The sequence below is a fragment of the Triturus cristatus genome, chromosome 1_2 (assembly GCF_964204655.1).
Source record: "Triturus cristatus chromosome 1_2, aTriCri1.1, whole genome shotgun sequence".
Taxonomy (NCBI): Eukaryota; Metazoa; Chordata; class Amphibia; order Caudata; family Salamandridae; genus Triturus; species Triturus cristatus.
Window position 1 is genome coordinate 1,069,166,204 of NC_140580.1, and position 19,573 is coordinate 1,069,185,776.

The 19,573-nt window shown below is 43.0% G+C and overlaps 1 long non-coding RNA gene across 1 annotated transcript; it reads right to left on the minus strand.

Annotated features, from left to right (window-relative positions):
• Window positions 1–6,040: 6,040 nt before the first annotated feature.
• On the minus strand, window positions 6,041–7,891 carry LOC146868667 (uncharacterized). The gene is made up of 2 exons (XR_014966342.1): window positions 7,795–7,891; window positions 6,041–7,423 (listed from the first exon to the last, which is right to left on the minus strand). It is a non-coding gene; the product is annotated as an uncharacterized LOC146868667 (long non-coding RNA).
• Window positions 7,892–19,573: the final 11,682 nt, after the last annotated feature.

A 19,573-nucleotide genomic window follows, 5' to 3' on the forward strand; every position in this document is an offset into this window, starting at 1 on the left:
CTAAAAAAGGATCAAGGGGTAGGTTACAATCACCTGCTAAAACAAAATTATCATCAATATATTCAGTAATACGGGAGGCCATTGCGCGCCAAAAAACCTGATCACCACCAGTAGGGGCGTAGATATTAAGGAGGGAGAGAGGGACGCTATCTCCATGACAGGTTGACCACAGGAGTTCAGGAAACTTCGAAGTCGTGCAGGATCTTCGTATGTCGTAGTCTTATTATTATGAGTGACCTTAAATAGACAAGGATGAAAAAGTCCATATCTGCCACCAATGGAGCGAAGGTCAGGTCTCATATCTAGGAAGGCCTTGCGACGAGTTGCAGTGGTCCTGGCATAATCCTGCGCAAAGAACAAAGTGGAGCCTGACCATGTGAGGCGAGGAGAGGCTTTGGCGGCTAAGAGGACTTTCAGTAAGTCTGTGTACTCTAGAAAGTACATTATTACACCTCTAGGCTTCGTTGACGTGGAAGGAGAGGAGGAAGCTCGACCAAGCCTGTGGGCACGTTGGATATTCAGTGAAGTGTCTTCAGGTAGGTGAAGAAGCTTCGGGAGAAAGGACTTGAAAAAACTGATGGGATCATTTCCTTCACAACCCTCCACCAAGCCATAAAGACGGAGATTGTTACGTCTGTTGCGATTTTCAAGGTCCTCCACCTGCTTCTGAAGAGAGGAAATCTGCGTGTGCATGTGGGAGATCTTGGACGCGGATTCCTGAAGAGAGGAAACGTCGCGCTCCACCAACGACACTCTTTCGTCCATCGAAGCCCAATTGTCAGTGAGAATCTGCAATTTAGCATTCGTCTCCTCCATGTAAGGGCGCAGGGCCCGTATCTCTTCGAGGATTAGCTCCATTGAGATGGGCGAGGAGGACTTAGGAGGCGAAGGCGGGTCTTTCTTTAACCTCTTAGAGTTCACTTTTGCCGAAGGCTGTGAGGAGATGTCCGCAGTTGATGTCATCTCGGTTGAAGATAGGGACTGGGAAGCTTCCAAATGAGCCAGTGCCGTGAATAATTTGGAATTCTTAATATAACTACGTTTTTGAACTTGACTGGAGCAATGCGCCATCAGCACGCTAATGGAACGTGAGGTCAACAAAAGAAAAAATATCTTATTGCCCAGCTGATAAAGGACCAGGGAGCAAATTAAAAAAAGGAAGGAAAATGCCAGGCCACAGAATTGGAGTAAAAAATGTTGGAGGCTAGAGTCATAAAGATGGCCGCCGTATATGAAGAAAATTGAAAATTCCAGTCAGCTGAAAAAGGCAGCGAAAATAATCATAGTTGGAGAGAGAAGAGAAAAGTCACCTTAGAGTGCAGGTTATCCACATCTGTGCTTCAGGAGGTGCTGGGGACAGTAGTAAAAGCGTGAGGCGTCCAGGGGATCCATGCGCGGTAAGGCGCGCTGCTGAGGCGATCACAGGCGAGAGTAAACAAGATGGCGGTCACGGCCGATAACGAGCCGCGACCGAAAATAAAATGGGCTGTAAGTCCTAAAATAACTGTGCCTCAGCGCCGCAAAAGGATTAAAAATGATCCTGGCATGTTCCGACAGGGAAGACTGCCCTTTGTTGGTGGAAATTGAGGCGCGAACCGCCGGTAGACCCTGGTGTGGACGGAGCTCCTAGCCGAACGCCGCCATCTCCTTCGGGCGCCAAGCCACCCCCCCCAGTTGAGACATCTCTGACTGTTTAGCAAACCCCCCACCAAGGCTGCTGCTGTGCATACCACAAGAAGGTGATCAACCTCCAGAAGATCCAAACTTATTGAGGATCCTTCTGTTGGATGACCATATCACTAATCTGGTCTTCAAGGACTTGTTGTGCTGTCTGAAAATCATATTTCAAGTCCATGTACTAGGACTCCTGGTGAGGAAACCCCATAGAGTGGCTCCTGAGACTTCAGGAATGGGGTCGGAACGTCTGGAGGGGTCACAGAAGTCAAGAGACGGTCACAGCATGGGCATATATCAGAGTGAAGGAAGCCTGCAAGGCTAGTAAGAGGCTGTAGAAGGGTCAAACAGGAAGTGAAACTTAGTGTGAAAGTCGAAGGTTTAGACATTTGGAGAAGACTACTTCTTCATGCCTTTCTCATGCTTGTTACAATCTTCTTGTTCCATCTATTGACTTCTCTCTCTGCCTTCTCTCTCCCCACACACACTCATACTTACTCATACTTACATCCCACCCTCACTGCAATCAGTCTCTTTGCTATCCTCACCCTTTTCCCTACTGCATCTGATTCTGTCACTCATCTGTCTGCCCTTGGAGCAACCCTTGCCTATCCTTTCTAATTCTCATCACCGCTCCCACAACCTCAGCTCAATGTCCCTCAGTCTTCTTTCCGGGGCTGTGCCAGCCTCATATACTGCCTCTTACTCCTGGACACCAGCACCATCCTTGAGATCTCACAGCACACTAACTTCAGTCACATTTCTGCCTGCAGACCACAGAGACTCTCGGACAGTCACTGTCTCATTCTTTGACCATTTTCTTACAGTGTTTAATGTCAGTGGTGGGCGGCACAGGTAAGAGCGGTGAGGCAGTGGGGCAGGGCAGAGCAGGGTGCGGGGAGTTGACAGACAATGATATAGGGAAAATGTGATAAAAAAAGAAATAAAACCACTTACCATGCGCTCGCAGCATCACCAAGTTGGTGATGAGGCAAGCGCAAGGTAGATGGTTTTATTTATTTTTTAATTTAATTTTATCTATTTCTTCACCTGTCAACTCTTCCCCACCCTGCCCCCGCTCCACATCACCACTCTTACCTGTGCCACCACTTTTACCTGTGTCGGCCGCCACTGTTTAATGCTCTGTTTGCCTTCATGTACTTTGCTCTCCGACCTTTGCCAGCCTTAGATCTCTTGTTTCCTGTCTCATTTTACCACTCATGTACCTATCTTGGTGTGCCCTGCACATTCCATGCCTCTTTCCCTGGCTCTCTGCCAGACTGACAGCCTTATTTGGACCACGACTGGTTTCCCCCAAGGAGCAGCTGCTGACACTTCCACAACTGAACAAAGTGCTCTATGAAGGTGCAGTGAATGTCTGTATGAGCGTAGTGTGCTTGTGTGAGAGTATGATGAGCAATGTAAGTACTGTTAGTAATGTATGAGTGTTGTGTGCACACGTAAGGGTGTATGTGTGTGGTGAATGCCTATGTGAGTGCAGAGTGAGCAATGTTCCAAGTGCATGGTGAGGGGCGTGTCTGTGTGAGGGCAGGGTGAGGTTAGTCCTTGTACAACTGCAAGGTGTGAGAAGTTCTGGTGTCAGTGTACGGTGAGGAGAGTTCCTATGTGAACGCAAGGTATTCCTGTGTGGGAGCTTACATAAGTAAGGATAAGCAGTGTGAGTGCAGTGCTGACAAGTGTCTTAATGAGTGCATGGTGTGAGGAGAACGTACGAATGCATGATCAGGGAGTGTTTGTGTGAGGGCATGGTAAAGGAGTTACTGTGTGTGTGCAGGATGATGGAGTGTTTGTGTGAGGGCAGGTTGAAGGGAACTTCTGTGACAGTGCAGTCTGAGCGATGTACTTTTGTGAGTTTAGGATGAGGAGAGTGCCTTTGTGTGTGTAGTGATAAAGGAATGACCATGTGAGTGCACGGTGAGGGTACTCTTTTACAGTGTAATTGGGTGTTCCTTTGTGAGTTTAGAATGTGCGGTTTGCCTGGGTGTGAGCCAGCAATGTGACTGAGCTTATGGTGAGCAGTTTATATTATGAGTGCAGGGGAAAGTGAGTGTCTGATTATGTGTGGGGTGTTAGGGAGTGTCTGTATGAGTGCAAGGTGTGAGAGAAGGGTTTGTATGAATGCATGATTGAGAGGAGTTTCTGTAAAAGGTCATGGTGAAGGGAGTGTCAATGTAAGTGCAGGGTAACAGAAGTGCATGTTTGAGTGTAAGGGAAGAGTCAGGTTAATTGTTGTGGAAGAGGGCTGCCTGCATGAGAGCAGAGTGAAGGCTGTTGCTGGGTGTACTACATTGTAAGTGCAGGGTGAAGGGAGTGCCTATGTGAATGTAGAGGAAGTGTGTGTCTGTATGAGTGTAGGGTAAGCAGTGTGCCTGTGTGAGTGCAGATAAGCTGTGTGCCTTAGAGCGTGCAGGCTGAGAAGTATATCTGAGTGCTTGACTTAAATGTTGTGAGTACAGGGTAAGGGAAGTGTCTACATGAGTGGAGAATGCAGGATTATCTATATGTGTGCATGGGGTGAGGGAAGTGTCTGTAGCAGTACAGAATGTGAGTGAGTGCCAGTATGAGTGCGGGGTCTTGGCATTCTCTGCAAGAGTGCAGTATGAGGGCATTATCTGTATTAGTGCAGGGCCGCGGAGTGCCTGTATAGGTGCAGGGTGAGGTGTGTGCTATTGTAAGTGCAGGGTCAGCAGTATTCCTGTCTGAGTGCAAGGTGAATAGTTTGTCTATGTGAGCATAGGGTGAGGGGTGTTGCTGTGTAAGTGTAGGGAAATGGGAGAGTCTGTGTAAGCACAGGTAAGGTGTATGTATGGTAAACAGTGTGTATGTGTGAGTACCGGGTAATTGGTGTGCTTGTGTGAGTGAGGACGACAGAGCACTTGTGTGAATGAGGATAAGCAGTGTGCCTTTGTGATTGTAGGCTGAGTAATGTACCCAAGAGAATGGCTTCAGTGTTTGTTGTGAGGACAGGGTAGTGGGAGTATTTTATCAGTACAGAAAGGGAGAGTGTCTGTGTGGGTGAAGAGTGAGGGGAGTAGTGGAGTGTCTGTATGATGGCCGGGTGGGGGAAGTGTCTGTGGGAGTGTAGGATGAGCAGGTTGTCTGTGTGAGTGGAGGGTGGGGAAGTACTTGTATGGCTGCAAGGTAAGGTGACTGCTTATGAGAATGCAGGGAGAAGGAAGTGCCTGTATGTGTGCGAGCATCATTTTGGGTAGGAGTGCATGCAGGGTGATTGATGGATGTCAGATTGATGAGTGTCCCTCACTGTGTGCAGGATGAAAGGTGTACCTAGGCGAGGGAAAGGAGAGCAGTACTAATGTGTGACTGAAGGGTGTGCAACTGAGTGGATCATGAGGGAGTGTGCCTTTGTGAGAGAAGAGTGAGTGTGTGTTTTTAGTAGTGTATTATGAGACTATTGTGGTTGTGTGAATGTAGAATGAATAGTATCCCTGTGTGCCTAGTGATCAGTGTGTATGTGTGACAGTAATGTGTGTGAGTGCAGGGCATTCCTGTAGGTGGTGCAGGGTGTGCCACTGTGAGTGCAGAGCATGGCTGTGTCAGTGGAGAGTGAGCCTATATGAGCGCAAGTTGCAACACATAAAGCGGCCGATTATGAGTTTGATGGTCAGATGGACTCTTAAACCCGTGGTGGGGGTTCTGCTACCACTGCACCAGTGATCCGACTGTCATATTCCGAGTTGGACAGTCAGACCATCATAGGACCGCTGCTACCACCAGGGATATGTGATCCGTAGCAGTCTTGCAGTGGTCTGAGGCCGCAATTTGCTGGCAGTGCAGCTGCGGCACTGCCAAGCATTTTATGAGTTTTCTCACTGCCACAGTCTTAATTTCGGCAAGCCCACCATAAAAAGTGGGGCGAGGAGAAAACTAGGGAGTCCTACAGATCCCTCTGTTGCCTCAGGGCCAGGTGACACATGCATGGGGCCACATGTTCTGCCCCGCTGTATGCATGCTCCCCAGTTCTTGCATGGCATGGAGTTAATAGTCCATGCCGTGAAGGAACATGCTGTGACGTTCCCATTGCGGTGCCTTTCTAAGGCTCGTACATAAGCCTTTGAAAGACCCATTGCAGTGCCTTTCTGCAGCTCATCAACAATATAATGGGGTTATATTTAAACCCCAAACCAGTGGCACGACATTTGTTGCATATGCAAATGTTCATATTCTTTCAACCTTTTTTTTCCTTTTTGATTACTGTTGGCTCCATGTTTCATTCTCTCTTTAATAAAACATTTTCAATCCTCATGCAAGGAACTGCAATTTTCTAAGCTTCTCATGTTTAAGTGGGCCATCCGAACCTCTTCATTAAAAACACGTACCAAGGCAATGTCCATTAAAAGCAGTTTATTGACACCCAATGCATTTCGGGCCTCGGGGGCCCTTCGTCAGGGGTAACTGTAATTTAACAATAGAATATACATTACGATCACAACCAATGTAAAAAACAACATTTCATTAAATACTGTGAACGATACTATTTTATACTTCATTTTACAAATCACGAACATTCTAAATGTTAATATTATCTTCAATTTACAACTCAACCAATGTTAATAAGATTATAGCAGCTAGCGTTCCGTTTATGTACATTACAACCGAGTCCTCGTTCGGGAAATCCATTCCTTCTAAACAACCCCAGTCTTTACCTCCCCATATGCATCCATTATCGTATGGTATACCCTCTTAACTTCTTGTTCCATGAATAAAATCCTTCTTACCACCCCTAGTGTGGCAACCCTCATTCCTTAATCAAACCCCTCGCATACCTGCTGTTAAAAACACATCTTCTCATCCTCCATCAAAAGATTTCCTCACCATTAGATGTCCTTGCCGTTGTTCGCCACTATTTAAATTTGAACTCTGCCCCTCCCCTTCTATCACGTGGTAATGTAACCCGGAACATATCGTGGATGGCCGACCATCTTCTAACACTCAGTCTCCCATAGTGCACTACAACTACTGATGCATGCCATAATCATTGTTAAGCTCTTAAAGAATCCATTTCACTAAGTTAAATGATGTCCCGTACATTTGTTTTTGTCGTACCGCTAACATTGTCAAAACTTAATACAATATAACGAGTGTGATCATGAGTTTCTCCGATGTAAACTTAATACTTTATCAGTGTCCATCCGACTCCCGTAAACTAATTTTAAACATGCTCTTTGGACAATGATGTTCCGCCTTGCACGGGACACGGGAAAGTTCCACCGTTTTGTCATCGTTTTATTAGATCAAAGTGGGTGCTAATCCGATAGGGCTGATTCATCAACAACATTATAAGGGAACGGGTTGCACACCGAAATACCTCATATTCTTATTGTTGTCCTCATCAAAGTTCATCCGTTGTGTGTGCTTAACACTGGTAACGTGCCCAGCCCAAGATGCACGTGATTGCAAAACATCAACAATATAATGGGGTTATATTTAAACCCCAAACCAGTGGCACGACATTTGTTGCATATGCAAATGTTCATATTCTTTCAACCTTTTTTTTCCTTTTTGATTACTGTTGGCTCCATGTTTCATTCTCTCTTTAATAAAACATTTTCAATCCTCATGCAAGGAACTGCAATTTTCTAAGCTTCTCATGTTTAAGTGGGCCATCCGAACCTCTTCATCAAAAACACGTACCAAGGCAATGTCCATTAAAAGCAGTTTATTGACACCCAATGCATTTCGGGCCTCGGGGGCCCTTCGTCAGGGGTAACTGTAATTTAACAATAGAATATACATTACGATCACAACCAATGTAAAAAACAACATTTCATTAAATACTGTGAAGGATACTATTTTATACTTCATTTTACAAATCACGAACATTCTAAATGTTAATATTATCTTCAATTTACAACTCAACCAATGTTAATAAGATTATAGCAGCTAGCGTTCCGTTTATGTACATTGCAACCGAGTCCTCGTTCAGGAAATCCATTCCTTCTAAATAACCCCAGTCTTTACCTCCCCATATGCATCCATTATCGTATGGTATACCCTCTTAACTTCTTGTTCCATGAATAAAATCCTTCTTACCACCCCTAGTGTGGCAACCCTCATTCCTTAATCAAACCCCTCGCATACCTGCTATTAAAAACACATCTTCTCATCCTCCATCAAAAGATTTCCTCACCATTAGATGTCCTTGCCGTTGTTCGCCACTATTTAAATTTGAACTCTGCCCCTCCCCTTCTATCACGTGGTAATGTAACCCGGAACATATCGTGGATGGCCGACCATCTTCTAACACTCAGTCTCCCATAGTGCACTACAACTACTGATGCATGCCGTAATCATTGTTAAGCTCTTAAAGAATCCATTTCACTAAGTTAAATGATGTCCCGTACATTTGTTTTTGTCGTACCGCTAACATTGTCAAAACTTAATACAATATAACTAGTGTGATCATGAGTTTATCCGATGTAAACTTAATACTTTATCAGTGTCCATCCGACTCCCGTAAACTAATTTTAAACATGCTCTTTGGACAATGATGTTCCGCCTTGCACGGGACACGGGAAAGTTCCACCGTTTTGTCATCGTTTTATTAGATCAAACGGTGGAACTTTCCCGTGTCCCGTGCAAGGCGGAACATCATTGTCCAAAGAGCATGTTTAAAACTGCTTTTAATGGACATTGCCTTGGTACGTGTTTTTGATGAAGAGGTTCGGATGGCCCACTTAAACATGAGAAGCTTAGATCATTGCAGTTCCTTGCATGAGGATTGAAAATGTTTTATTAAAGAGAGAATGAAACATGGAGCCAACAGTAATCAAAAAGGAAAAAAAAGGTTGAAAGAATATGAACATTTGCATATGCAACAAATGTCGTGCCACTGGTTTGGGGTTTAAATATAACCCCATTATATTGTTGATGTTTTGCAATCACGTGCATCTTGGGCTGGGCACGTTACCAGTGTTAAGCACACACAACGGATGAACTTTGATGAGGACAACAATAAGAATATGAGGTATTTCGGTGTGCAACCCGTTCCCTTATAATGTTGTTTCTGCAGCTCAGACATGAGCCTTTGAAAGGTACCGCCGCCACAGGACCAGCCCGATCTATATTCGAGCCAGAATAAAGCAGGCAGCTAGACAATGACTTTGGCGTGCTTAGGCTGCTCCAAGACAGCCAAACTCCTAAGCAAGCCCTTACTCCAGACCTGCTGGCATTTCCAGTGCTTGTTTACAATGTTAGCAGGTTGGGGACAAGCTCCCTTAGCTAGTAGCAAGAGGTCGTTTTTACAGAAGGTAAATGTAGGAGAAAAAATAGGACAGGCAGTAGTGGATCTACACCCTGCAGCTCCTTTGTAATGTGCCACAATCGTAAGAAGATCTATGTAATATAATTTAGGTGCTCTTTTGGACACAAGAGCACTCCCAATCACGGTTCAAAAGAGCAATTTCAAGTCTTCATATTATTTCAGAATCGCATAGTTATTCACTCTACAATTGAAGACAAGAGCCAAATGGTTATTGAGCGTAGCCTCTGTTGGAACCAGGAAAAGACAGCCAACACATGTTTAGTCATGTAGTGACTTCTTCAAGGCTAGATCAGCAGTCGATTAATCCTAGGATGTGTAGTAATATTCGAAGGTAAGGATATTTCTTTGGAGCTACACAGTTACATTAGTGACATGTATCGATTCGTCATTTTGAGTATTTCAACTGCAGCAAGTAGTCCAAATGCTCTTCTTATGCTAAAAAGTAGGTGAGTACAGGTAATGTTATTGTGGTGTTGGATCTGTTGTGTATGATGTCAACCATCCCCGACTAGTTCAGGCAGAGGGAGCCATAATAAGTCCCCTGTATCTGTTCGGTGTGTAGCCGTGTAGAAAGTTGGCTCAGCTTCCCGAAAATGATACTCCTCACTCGGGGCCTCATATACAAAACAATTTTTCAATTGCAGAGGTCAAATCAGAAACTTTGCAACCAAAAATGGCATTTTTCAATGTGCAAAGCCCAAATTGCGATTCGGTAACACATTTCTAAAACACAGTTTTGATTTGTGTATAATTATCAAATCAATATTTGGTAGGGGCATATAAAGGCCATGCCTTCAAAACACCGATTCCTTACATTTTGCATTTAAGTTTTGCGACTGAAATCTGGTGGCTAAACATTAATATTTTACCACCAAGTGATCGCCTACCCCTTTGTGAATGTGGACAAAAACATTTTTTAGAAGCTGGCAGTGGTCCTAATCCTAAAAAATGGTAGTAAAAGTGTTCTGTAGTATGTTGCTTTAAGATGCGTCACACTATTCTAGAGTGTAGAATGCACTGTGTTCTGAGATTCTTTCTAAAGGCAGTCGTTACGGAGACTGTCAGCGCTGGAGGTGCTTTTCCTGTATGCGGGGGGCTGTATTAAAGAACTCAGCAACTTCACTCCTTTTGTTATAATGCATTTTCTTTTCCTTTTAGGAAAACGTGCTGCATTAAAAAACAAGCAAACAAACAATTTCTATTATTTAGTATTTATGTATTGAAATTAAATCACATACATGGTGGTATGCTGAGCCCATGAGGCAACCCTGCCATTGACTCTAGCCAATCGTACTGGGTCACAATTTGCAACTACCTCATGCATATTACTGAGGTAGGTCAAATTGCGACCGTCTATGATTCAGCATTTTGTAAACCAACCTATTAATACATAGGCTGTCCCTCAAAATATCAATGCATTCGGTAGAAGTCGGTGCACAAATTGCAACCACTCCTAATGATTATATTTTAGTACACTTCGAGTAAGGAATTGCAAATTGAGAATTGTTATTTGGTGTATTAGTATATGATGCCGCAAGAGTATCTTAGTTTCTTTGGATGTCTTAAGTTTAAACAAATAGTGCCGTCCTGCCACGAATGATTCTGGTGGATTTTAGTCAGATGTGCTAGGATAGGGCATTCTCAAGGTGAGGAAAGATGTCTGGTATACATATTAAACTATAAAGGTGAAAGGGCAAAATCCTGGGGTATGCCCCAAGAGACCACTGAGGCCTCTGTTTGAAAGGAGGGAGGAAGACAGATTGTGACAGAAAAAATTCACAAAAGATGCTGACTACTCTTTGAAACAATTTGCAAGGGAGAGAAAGATGCAAAGTGGGTGGTGCTATTGGGGTCCAGCTGCTTCCAAATGCTACTTCAGTAAAAGCATACATACTGCTCTTTGTGAGCATCGCATACAGTGGCACTTCCAAAGGATGCGTTATTAAAGTGCAAAGTCTCAGGGTCAAGTGGCACTTTGAGAAGTCTAGGAAGGGAGGGATGTTGTGGGGCCCAGATGAGAGCCATCTTAATGCATGGGCATGCTAGCTAGTTGCCCGAGGCCCCACGAGGATAGGGGCTACATGCAGACTAGAATTTAACACAAATTTTCCGTTAAACATTTTTATGCCTGTAAATTGTTTTGTAGCCAGGGCCCAGTGGACTGCTTTGCCCTGGGTCCTATAATGCTGTTAAGTTGGCCCTGGCCTAGATGCTTTACCAGAAAATATCAGCTTGACGAAGTGTTCTGGGGAGAGGAGACTGTACTGTCCCAAGACAGAATTTAGCTGAGAACTGGCTATTAACGGGGCTGATGACAAAAATAACTTTCAGTCCCTGTAAAGATTCATTGAAACCATTTTCATCTGAAAGCCCATAACATGGTCAATAGTGAAGGTAAATAAAACAGATATGCAGCACCTGGGGGCAAAGTTATCAATGTAGTGCAAAGGAAAAAGTAATCAATTTGGGGCCAAGTAGAGCAAAACTCAGAGGCAAGTTGGTAACATCTCCAAAGCAAGCAGGAACTGGTGGAAAACAATATTTTAATATGTTAGACATTGTATCCCAGATAATAAGGCACGGGCAGATGAACTAGCAGGCATTAGTTAACATTGAAGTAGCTAACAAAATCGCTGCCAGAAGCAAATACAGCAGTGCCAAATCAGGGAATGGCAAGCGATGCTTGATACTCATGTGGCAGGTGATGAATATAAGCTAGGAGCTAGGTAACAGTGGCTGAGCTGAAGGATGATATGATACTGAATGGTGGCATGATTTAGAGGTTTGAATTGGTGATTGAAGGATGCATCCGTCACTGACAATGAAACCAAGCCATGTGCACATGCTTTTGATATTGCAGGAAGATATGGGATTGGTTGGAATCTGTCCAGTGCAGAGAAGATCCAAATTCCCTGCTGCTAAATATGCATCATTTTCATCAACCTTATATTCAACTCAGATAGGGGACAGACCTTTATGACAATCTTCAATGGTCAATAAACCTTTCAACACAAGGGTGTTGCAATGTATATAACTAAATTCCCCCTCACTCTGCCAAAAGCATTTTATCTGATTTAAATTTGAATTTGAGTGGAAATTGAATTTTGTTTCAAAGGCAGTGGAACCACTGTATTTTATAAACTGACATATTTGCTGTATTCCTCAGTCATTGATTGGCATTAATTAATTTACTGAAGAAATCCCTAGTAAACATGGGTTGTGTTTCATAGGAGCATGTAATAACTAAAGAGCTATACTGATTTTTTATATCATGACAGACATGTACAAACGTATGGAGGACCTTATTTCATATCTACTTAAAATACTTGGCATGCCAGCATTTCATTGTACATCTGGGATGTCCCTTAGCTGATATAACTACATAAAAAAGTATGGAGTCATAAATATAATTTGATAGAAGGTTAAGCAGTCCACTACCAATAACTAATCAATAATTCAATAGGAAATCAGGGATTGAAAGTTTGCCACTCTTCCAGGGTAGCTTCATATTTTAGCTGCCCTACCAATTTGCTCATGTGTCCAAATGAAGTTGCTTATGATAGATTCCTTTATGCAAAAAGGTCCAATTGGTACATATAAGTAAACTGCTCAAAAAAGATACAGATGCTGGAGTAAGATAGTAATTTAAATTAAATTACATCACTTGATTAATAGTAGTTGTAGATCATACCATTTAGCAAGAATAGCATTTGTGCTGTTTAGTAACTCATAGTTGTCATTGAACATAATTTCAAGGTCTCAACTAATAGGAATTTGTAAATAATCAGCTTCATACCAACACATCAGGAAGACAAATTACGTTCATCAGAGCAAATAATTTAAGTTTTGTTGAGGTTTAACTTGTAACCAGGCAGTTTTCCAGACTCAAGTGTATCCTTTTCTTTGCTGGCATAGCTGAATATGTATTTTTAGAACAAATAGAAATAGCAATATCAACAGCTTATACTAGCATCTTGAGCTCTGCAACATTCGTTTTAATGACCTGGAGTACATGTTTTTGATTATAATGTTCACTAATTCCTTGCGTAATTCAAAGATTAAGGTTGAGAGAAGAGACTCTTGTTGTGACTAAGACTTGCGACCATTAGTGCATAAAACCTCTTCTGGAGCAATGTAGTCCTTGCATTCATGATGCAAATTTCTCAGTCGATAAAGCCTAGCACTGACCCTAAAAAGCCCCAGGAGACATGACACAGTGCCTTTTCATCATCACCTTTTCTTCATTGAGGAGTATAAGAACCATAGATCTCTGCTTAAATTCTGCTATATCATCAACGCACCCAGGGAGTTGTAATGCTTACGAGTGCTACAATTGGACACAAAACTGTGTGCATCAATATTTAAAGATTGAGATATGAAACCTATCAATCTAAGGACTTATGTCTTTGAGTCAGTCTTTACATTAGCATTTAGAACTGTGACCCACACTCGATTCTAGATTGATTCACAAAATTCAAATGAATTGGCAAGAGTTCATTAGCTCCAATTTAATTTAAAAAAAATCATTCAAATTCTGGATAGAAACCTGTTATATTTAACTGGGAATGGCATCTAGATCCACTACCTTACTGCTGGCTAATGCAAAGATAAATTGTTAATGCTTCTAATTCAAAATCTTAGATGTCTAATGGTAAATTCACACAAATCATTGCATGTAAACACACTTTTACATTTTCTAGGAAATTACCTGCTTTTGGCTATTCACCATTTACAAGTGTAATTTTACTACAAAGTATAGACTTACATAAATCCATCCTCCTAATTTAAAAGGTAGAGCCAAATGTGCAAGTGTAAAGTTACAAACACTATTACTAACTTTTTCACTCATAGGCAGAGAGCGCTACAGTTGGGTGGAGATCTCCCTTTGGTCAGATCTGTACTGAAAAAAAAGAGGGTAAACATCCATACGTATGTAAGCTGTAGCATTTTGTAGTGAGAAGTACAACTGTAGTATTACTAAGCCTTCTACAAAATGCAAGTTGTGAATAGGGCCTTTATTTTCCAGACACTCTCATAGAGTTTCAAAATGGGACAAGAACTTAAATAAACATTACAGCTCTCTAAGTGAAACAACATATCCTTCGTGTAGGTAGAGGAATAATAATATCACAGACTTTGTTGGAATACATAATATCTCTGCAATACTCAGGGCCGATTTATGGTTTGACTAATGGAGTAGTGTCCATTAGGATGATAGAGGACATTATCTCCACCATCCTGACGGCCAGGGGCATATTTACAAGCCCCTATCGCCACCATGTAGCTTAATGCTGCATTATAAATAAGGCAACCTTTTATGCTGTATTTAGCGTGAAACGGGCGGGCAATGGGTGTGGCAGTGGGCGTTCCATCGCAACACCCATTGATTTTGATGCTGCACCCTATTTGCAAGTGTTACGTAAATAGAAGGCAACGCCAAATTTAAGACCAGGGAAAAGCTGGTCTTAAACAGGCGAAACGAGGAGAAACGCTTTACTTCTCCTCGAAAATTGCTGTTTTCATGTGTGCTGAGTTGTGCAGCACACATAGAAACAGCAAATTGCCATTGGTTGTTTATGTGCAGGAAGGTATCTCTTCCTGCACATAAACAATCCAAAAAAAGAAATGACATTTTGCAACTTTTATGTGTGCTGTATTAAGCAGCACACAAAAAAGTTACAAAACATCATATAAAGAATGTTTATGTGCAGAAGGGAGACCTTCCTGCTCATAAACCATCTTCCCCTCAAAGCAGACACCCTTGCACTATGGTGCAAGAATGCCTGCGTTGGTGCTAGGATGCTAAGTTTAGCGCCAGCGCCGGGGGAAAAGCAGGGCTGTATCATATTCTTGTAAATATGGTGCAGCCCTGCGTTTGTGAAGTTGCGGAGTGTGGCTTTAAGCTATGTAGGCTAATGCCGCACTCCATCACTTCATTGTAAATATTCCCCCCTGTCTCACATATTTTACGATGACCGCTGCTCCACCATATTCCACATGATGATGTTGCTAGCTGTTCTTATACAGTTTTGTGGTGGGTGGAATATTGCTGTTAACTGAATTTCAGGTTCTATCTGATAATGTTTTGCAGCATAGATAAAGTTTAAATTATAATCTCTAATTTAAATCCATCTCTGGGCTTATTTGCTTGGTGGTTACTAGTCAAGCTAATCTAACATCCATGAAAGCATTACAGTGTAGAGTAGATTCGTAACTGTGGATCCAAAGAAGTCAGCCTATCCACTAATAATGTATTTGGCTTTCTAGTTAGCAATAACTGATCATGAAGAGCAGTGCATCTCTGTTGGCATTGCTGTCTCTTAACCCGTTGGCTGCGGCAGGAATTCCGCCGCAGCGCTGGGGGAGGTTTGGGGGCAGCGCGGTGGCGCTGTGCTCATGACGGAGCCACTCCGTCATGAGTCACGGTTGAGCTGTGCTCATGACGGAGTGGTTCCGTCATGACTCCGCCCACTGCGCTAATCGCCCGCACAGGCGGGGAATTAGCGCCGCGTGGGCGGAGCGGCGGCCAACGGCCGCAGCATGACGGAACCACTCCGTCATGAGCACACGGCACCAGTGCCTCATGACGGAGTGGTTCCGTCATGAGCGGGGAAGGGGTTAAGGTTTCCTAAACACCTCTCCGTTCATTCAAAATTGATGTGGAACACTATATGGATTCATGTTACTGTTCCAATGCAAATTCTTTGGATTGCTTCTAAATGACTCATGCTCAGTAAGCTTCTGTCTTGAAAATAATGTTTTATGGAGTCACTAATTGTATCCCTGCAGGCAGCATCTTCAAGTGTGTTGGAAATACTCCACTCCCACACCGGAAAGGGTGGTGGTAACGGGGTCTCTCCAGACACACAGTGGTAGCTTGGCTCGAGTGGTCAGGAATCAGGCACCGTGCTAAGCATACGTCATACCCATACAATAACCATGCGTGCATCCGTTCCAAAAACGACTCTACACCGTAAAAATTATGAAAATATCTCTGTTTATCTTCTTTTTCTCTTAGTTGCTGATTAGATAAATAATAACACAATCACAATATACAAGGCTTTTTAAATAGTGCAGGTCAAATAAATACTGGCTTAATGATTCAATAAATAGGGGTGATCATAAATAATTAAGGCATAAATATAAGTGCAATACATACAGGCAATTAAATATTCTGAGGCAATAAATACTGCAAACCAATAAATATTGTGCGACAATAAATACTGTGGAACAATAAATACAGTGGAGCAATAAATAGGTTAAATACAATAAATACAGTGCTCTCAATAAATAATTAAAAGCTGACAGTGACACCTATAGAATCAGATCACATTTAGATTATTATGGGCTGATTTGGCCCAGGCACAGCTTGTGGTTTGGTGGATGGCTTGAGGGTGTCTATTCCCTGGCTTGTACAAGGCTGAGGCCTAAACTGAGGTAGATCAAGGGGGGAATACTAGAGACCTGGCTCTCTCACTCTACACAACCCCTCTGAATTAGTCTCAGCTCACCCCTGGCACAATCAAGATGGTTCCAGCACCTCTCTAACCCCTAGAGTAGTCTCTTAGGAATCCACAGGGCCTTAGGCGCCCTCTATTCCACTTACTGCCCTTTTTCTGAAGCTCCGACGCCACTGGAGTCGTGTCGACGCCGTGAGGCGGTTCCGGTTCGATGTCGGCGGCCTCGGCACAATGTCAGTTCTTTGACGACGCCGGTAGGCGGTTCCGGTCCGATGTCGGCGGCCTCGGTTCGATCTCGACCTCCGATTCGACGGCGTCGGGCAGTCTCTACTCGATGTCGACTTCGGGCGGCTCCGGTCCGATGGCGCTCTCGGCTTCGATGACGTCGGCCGGCCTGGCCTCGATGTCGACTTCCGGCGACTCCGGGGTGCGATCCTCACCCCCGACCTCCGGTGCTCCTCCTCTCAGGTTCCGGGCGACTCCGGAGTGCGATCCTCACTCCCGACCTCCGGTACGCTTCACCTCGGTCTCCGACGACTCCGGAGGGCGGACTTCACTCCTCCGATGACGCCGCTCACTCGACCTCGGTTAACTTCCTCCTCGACCTCTAGTATTCCTCACGACCTCCGTCGGCGCCCTCTCACGACCTCAGGCGGCTCCGGGTACGACGTCTGCTTCTTCAGTCAGCGCCGCTTCTCCACCTCGGGCTCCAGGTCTCAGGCTACTCGACGCCGGACTCCAGGGAAACCAGTTTCCAGGTCAGGATCTTGCTGCTTTCTGCTTCTAAGGCCTGTTCCTGCTGTCCAGGTCCTTAGGATGAGTTTTTCTGGCTTCTTCCCACACAGGGCTACAGGCTGGGATCCATCAGTAGGGACTAGTATCAAGGGTGGGTTTATGGACCCCACTCCAGGCACAAGTTTCCACCCCTGCTGCTTCACTCCTTCCTCCTACAAGTTTCTGCTGCTCTCTCTTCACCAGTCAGGTGCCAACTGCCAGCTCCAACTGCCAACACTCTGTCTTTTCTCAACATTCTAAACCGCCTCCAACTGTCACAGGGTTTTGGAATGTTCTGGAAGGTGCTGGTAGGTTCCAGTGGATGCTGGTGATGTCACAGGTGGCCACCATTTTGTGCTCCAGGCCCTCAGACAGAAGTTTCAGGGGTAGGTAAAATGGCTCCCTGAATCTGCCTCAACACTAAAAACGAAAACAAATGAGGGAAAAAGGGCCAAGTCCTACAAAGTGTCTCTGGTCTGTAGTCACCAACTTATGATGCAAGTGCCAGGGACGCTGGTGAGGACTGGTGGCAGGGTAGACAAAGGAAACAGAATATTGGGTACAGAGCTTCGCAAAATCACACAGGGAGTCATAGAAGAAGAGGATCAAAAGGGGAAGCTTTGCACAAGGGAACAAGAAAGTCAAATTTCAGAAAGGACAGGCAATTTGGCATTCGGAATAACTAACTCCCAGGATGGACGTGTAAGACAGATATATATATCATAAAATGTACATTTGTACGGTATTTTGGCACTGAATAACAGATGTTCACTGTTACCCAACTCAATGGTACTCATTTTATCGATCTCAGAAGAATGAAAGGCTTGATGGGACCCACTGGGATTTGGACCTGTGACCATGAGGTTAAAAACAGGCCCCTACAGGGGATCCATTAGTCAACTAAGCCACCAGACCGAGATATATGTGTGCGTGTGTGTGTGTGTGTGCATGCACTTGTGTGTGTGTTTATGTATATACTTGAATGCACTTGTGGTATGAAATATGTGGGTAGTACCATTAATAAATTAAAACTTTGTGTCCTTCAACATCTACGAGTGATAAAGTATCAGGACTTTCAATATGCCATGGCTAAACACATTTGGCAATTCCATGAAGGAAAGCCGAAAATATGACATATTATGGTTTAAATTACATCAAAAAAAGACCTTGTGGAGAAAACAGAGAACTAGAACTCCAAAGAGCAGAATCTAAAATGATAACATTTATTGGGTTGGGTTGTTCTTATAGAGTACTTGAAACAGGAAGGTGGAAAAGAATGATTATCCCACATATATTCTTTCTGCTTTTTATTGGGTAAATTACTGTATTTATGGAGATTAACTAAAGGTTAAGTAGTGTATCAAATTTTCACAAGGGATTTATAATGGCAAAATATTTAGCTTAAGGAATTGCACTTTAGGCAAAATTTGCACAAAGGACTGTTTTTAAGAGAGAGCATTATATGGGGTATTGTAGAGAAGAGTGTAATGGTTTACAATCGAGATGCACTTTACTAATAGAATCTTCTAGGGACGATATTGTTTGTTACCCTTTGCACATAGGAGGAGATTTGTCTCTATATATTTAGCTAATTCTCCTCTTTCTTTTTTTATGGTCTCTTTGATCTTAAGGTGAAATATTGTGCTGATGATAAAAAGACTAATAGTTAAGTACTGTATGCAAATTTGCACTGAGCATTGTTATTCTACTTAGAAGTATAATCTGCTTATAATGTAATAATATTTAGCTATTGGTGATTTTTTGCACAGGATGTAATGCGTTTTTGTACAGATGAGTACTAAGTAGATCAGCACTCTAGATACATTCTGAACACAGATTGTTCTATGAGAAAGTGTGTAATATGCGATTTTGCACAGAAGAATGAAACTATTACAATAGAATATAACTTTACCAGAACCTTGTTAGGTATAGTACTGTATGTTATTTCTTATACATATGAGGAGATTTGTTATTTTAAAAAAGCTTATGGTAATATAAAGGAGGATGGTATGGAAATAGATACAGGTGCTGTTCTGAGATAGCCATTTTTAATGTTTATTCACATTAGAGGTTTGATGGATATATACTGGTATGGCATCTTAGAACAAGAAAAACATACAAGGATATGCATTTGGAAATAATGTTTCTAATCCATTACAGTCTTCTTTTGCTTTTTCTTTAATTCCTTCCCTTTCATAATATCAACTTTACTCTTATTCCTTTGGTCAAATGTTTTCGCCTCTTTGTTTATTTGTGTATAGGTTAATATATTTCTCTTTCTTTTCTTCAGTTGAAAATGGGTACTTTAACAAAACTGTAGAAAAAGTAAAAAAGTATTATTAGCATGAAAAAAGAAAAATTA